Source organism: Mus pahari, chromosome 9 (genome assembly GCF_900095145.1).
Source record: "Mus pahari chromosome 9, PAHARI_EIJ_v1.1, whole genome shotgun sequence".
In the NCBI taxonomy this organism is placed as follows: Eukaryota; Metazoa; Chordata; class Mammalia; order Rodentia; family Muridae; genus Mus; species Mus pahari.
The window spans coordinates 91,797,627-91,802,489 of NC_034598.1; positions in this window are offsets into that span (position 1 = coordinate 91,797,627).

Genomic DNA, 4,863 nt, shown 5'->3' on the forward strand with positions numbered 1-4,863 from the left:
GGAGGAGGAGGAGGAGGAGGAGGAGGAGGAAAGGGGAGAGAGGAAAGGACAGGGGAGGGAGGGAGAGAAGGCAGGAGGGAAAGAAGGAGACAGAGAAGAGAGAGGAGGGGGAGGGAGAGAATTCTTTTAAATTAAAAATTATTTCATGCCTCTCCCATTCTCATTCTTATTCTGGGATAACTCAGTTAAAGTCCACTTTTCTCTGATTCACCTTCCATATTTTTTTTCTTTTCCATTTCAGATTTTTCATCCCTTTGCCTTTTCATTTTATGTTCTTTTAAAATAATTTACTTAACTTTATTTTAAGTGCATTGATGTGAGGTTGTCAGGTCCCTTGGCATTGGAGTCACAGGCAGTTGTGAGCTGCCATGTGGGTGCTGGGAATTGAACCTGGATCCTTTGGAGGAGCAGACTCAGCCACTGAGCCATCTCTCCAGCCTCTTCTTTTCTGTTTTGAGAGATTTTTTTCATCTATTTCTCTTATCCAGTTTATTACATTATTAATTTATGCCTTTGTGTCTTTACTTTTCAAAACTTACTTTGTGATCTCTGTTCTTTGGTTGGTTGTTGTTGTTGTCATTGTTGTTGTTGTTGTTGTTGTTAGTGCTTTGAAGTTTTTAAAGAGCATAGTATCTATTCATATGTCTTTGTAATTTTTCTATTAGGTTTGTCTCATGTCCTCTGCTTTCTGCTCTGTCACTTCGCTTGCTTCCACACCGTGACTGGCAGCTGTCACTTACAGATCCCCAACATCCTTATTGAACATTATCTCCATTTGATTGTTCTTCACACTATTAACTCCCCATTCCATAACAAACATTTTTAAAATTGCATCCCCAGCTCCCTGTAACTAGGATGTAGATGTCAGTTTTTCCACCAACATCTTTTATTTCTGCTGCTGTGGTAAGACAACCTGATAAAGGCAACCTTAAGAAAGAAAGTGAGTGTTTATTCAACGCACAATTCCAGTCTGCAGCAGTCACTGCAGGGAAGTCAAACAGCAGCTACTTGAAGCAGCTCACCACATCTGCAGTCAGGAGCAGAGGGAGAATGCATGCATGCTCACAACTCAGCTCACCTTCTCCACACTTCTCCTGCATAGGGAATGGTGCCACCCGCAGTGGTCTGGTTCTCCCCAGATCAACGAAAACAGACTCAGTCTTCACAGACGTGCCCATAGACTAGAATGATGCAGACAATCCCTTACTGACACAGTGTTCCTAGGTTATTCTAAATTGTGCCACGTTGACAGTTAAAACTAACAGTCACAATTAACATATGTTCCTTAGAAAACTTTGATTCTATAGTTTCAAGAGAAAAACACTTGGACCACCTGGTACTGTTTGGCTGATACAGGAGGGCGGGGAGACGGAGGCATAGCACCTCTGGTGTTAGTAGCTGCAGGGGCCACTTTGGTTTCTCTTCCTGACCAGCTCTTGTGCACATCACTGGAGACTCAGCCTAGAAGTGATTCCCCTTGTTCCTTTAAAGATTGACCAAAGGGCTAGAGAGTTGACTCAGTGACTAAGAATACTTGCTCTTCAGAGGGTCCAGATTCAATTTCCATCACTCACGTGGTACCCATAGCCTGTGATTACTCCAGTTCCAGAGATCCAGACACACACAAAGACAAAACACCTATATGCATAAAATAATAAAATAAAAATAAAAGATTGACCAAGAATATATCCCTGGTAGTGAAGTTCCCCCAGATTATATCAATTTTCCCAAGTGTCTCTATAATCTTACCACAGATGTTCAAGGAGACACAGCACCGCATATTCATGCCCATGTGTAGACCTTTTTCACAGAATGTGGGTGAGTTGGGCAGACTGACTCACTTCTAACTGAGAGAAGAAATGTTAAACATTGTTACTGCAATTAGGGGATAAAAGACTGCCCAGGAGCTAGGGAGATAGCTCTGTCCATAAAGAGCTTGCCTTACCAGTCTGAGGACCTGAGCTTTGGTCCCCAGAAGCCAGGTAGAAGGTAGATGTGAAGGATGTGGTTGTAATGCAAGCTCTGGTGATACGGGAGACAGAGGCAGGCAGGTCCTTGGAAGCCCATGGGCCACGCGAGATCCCATCTCAAACCAAAGGTGGAAGGACTCACACCCAAGGGTGTCTTCTGAGCCCCACACAATGCCATGCATATGTGCCTCCCTTCTATGAATACACACACACACACACACACACATATACCCTGCTATACCTTCATTCTTAGACATTCTCTAGTTTTCTCGTGGACTGCCCCCCACCTCAGAAAGCTGATTCCCACACTATCAGGTGGCCCTCTGGACTGGCCCCTGTGGCTGGCATGCAGGCAGAGGTGTCAAAGCCATGTGATTGAGCTGGGGAGCCCCTCACTGTCTGTCAGCCTTTCGGATGAGATCACAGCCCAGCACTCAGCTATGTGATGATGGACATTTGAGTACGAGCTGCTTGGCTGGATGGCACTTGATTCTGACAGAGCCCAGGGGACTCAATGATGCTTCTCAGATACAGAGCCTCATTATCTGACGGCCGACAGTACATAGGCATCACATCATCCACTCTTCCACTCTGCTTCCTGCCAGCCCATCCTCTCGTGGCCCTGTTCATTTATCTCCATAGATGACAACTCTGTTTTTCCAGGTGCTGGGGACAAAAACCTGACGACGTCCCTGGATTCTTTCCTCGTGGCAGATTCTGAAACCATCTTCAAGGCCCATCAGATGTAGCTGCAAAGTATTCCTGAAGTCAGCCCTTGTCTTTCCACCCACCAGCACGGGGCAAACCACTGTCCTCTTATCCATGGACCACAGCAAAGCTCCCCTCACTTTCCCGCAAACCCATGGCTCCCTTTCTTGCTCACCTAACATCCTTTCAAATCAGCACCAAAAAGACCTGTTTAAAGGCAGGTCATTTTAGCCCAAAGTCCTCCTGTGGCTGTCTCTCTCCCTCCCAGAAGTGGCAGACTTTCACAATGAAATGAAAGGTTATAGAAAATGGGAACGTATCCACTACAACTCTCCACTCTCTTCCCCCAAGCAGTGCACCCTGCAGCATCTGTTGTGTCCAGAGCCAGCTCCAACCCCAGGGCCTTTGCACTGGCTGTTCTTCCTGGATGCTTTCCTGATGGAAGGAGCCTTGTCTGTTTGGCTCATTGCCATCTGTGCAATACCTCGGCTCCCATGGGTCTTTCAGTAGTTATTGGAAAACTGTATAAATCCAGTTAGAAGAGACACTGCTGCTCTGCAGCTGAAAGCCAGACTAATACACAAGATACATTGTTTCCTCTGGCCCTAGCTCGCTTTCCTTTGTGCTGAGTGTTTCCTTGGATGATGTCATTGTGGGCGACCCGTTCCTATTCATTGCTGAAATGCTGGGTTCATTCACTTAGGTAATTGGTGTGGTTGTTCTGGTTTTGCTGGTCTTTCCCTTGAGTGACAGCCTACAGTCTGCCCTTTTTCTCTTTGCTCTCCTCTCTTGTTTGGGGTGGCAGCTGCATCCAGGAGCACTGAATAGAGGCATCACTGAAAATTTGGACTAAAACATGCCTGGGTTGGAGATGGACAGCAGTGAATTCATGTCACCCCCAGTTACCCTAAATCTTACTTTGATTCCCTTTGTTTTTGCTATTTGCTTTATTTATTTATTTTTATTTTATTTTAAGGATCTCATGTACCCTAGTACCTTAGGCTAGCTCAGAACTTGCTATGCTGTTATGGATGGCCTTGAACTCCTAATCCTCTCGGCTCTACTTCTTGGGACCTGGTACTACAGGCATGGACCTCCTCACCTGCTTCTATGCCCGGCTGGGAACTGAACCCAGGATCTGATGCATGCTGAGCAAAAGCTTTACTGTCAGAGCGGTATCTCAGGCCCAGCTGAATTCTTTCGAGGGTATTTTCCAGCTTGTTCCAGCTTGGAGATGAGTGCTCCATCCTGGTTAGATGCAACGGAAGCTAGTGTCTGCGCTGTTTCCATAACACCCATTGACAAAAGCTCTGTGGCCCGCATCCAACCTTGACTGAGGCCAGAAGGGTCCTGAGAGAGAGAGAGAGAGAGAGAGAGAGAGAGAGAGAGAGAGAGAGAGAGACCCTGCAGGAGAGATACCTGTACCACGTACCCAGAGATGGGAACCTCCCTGTTCACTGGGGTCACCCCAGCTTTTTCCTACCCTCCTGATAGTCAAACCCTAAACCCACGGAGGCTGACTCCCTTTCCGTTCTTAGCATCAGCATCAGCCTGACATCAGCATCTTCCTCATCCTTCTTTGCTGCTGATGGGTTTCCAGGCAGGAGAGAGGTTAAGTCAATGGTGATGGCTCATAGGCACGAACACCCCTCATTACCTTGCAGTTTCCAGCTGGGCTTCTCCAGTGGTCAATAGCTTTACTCTCTTTATGTCCTTCTGCTAGGAGCCTCTTCCTAGCGCACGGAGCTTTATGATAATGGACCTCTTGTGGGTGGTTTTAATTCATCGTGTTGAACATAGGCTCTGTCCTTTATTTCCCGGAAAGCTTCTCGTTCTTTCTGATCATTTCCTGCTCGTTATTTTATGTTCTCAGGGTCCCAATTAGCTGGGTATTGCACCTCCCGGGGAGATTAACCACCGCCCTCATCTTTCGCTTTTCTCTCTGTAATTTTAAATCTTCTTTCTGTGCATTTTCTTCAGCTTTATCTCCCCATCCACCAGCTAAATTTGTTTTGGCTAAGCTATTTTTAATTTTCTAGAGCCTCTTTTAGTCTCTCGTTCTTGGCACCTCTGTATAAACAATTTCCTCCCTCACCTCTTGGCTGTTTTGTTTTTCTATTTCCTCTAGATTTATTTATTTATTTTTCTCTTAGCTCCACATGTTTTCTTTTGCTCCGGATGGCTT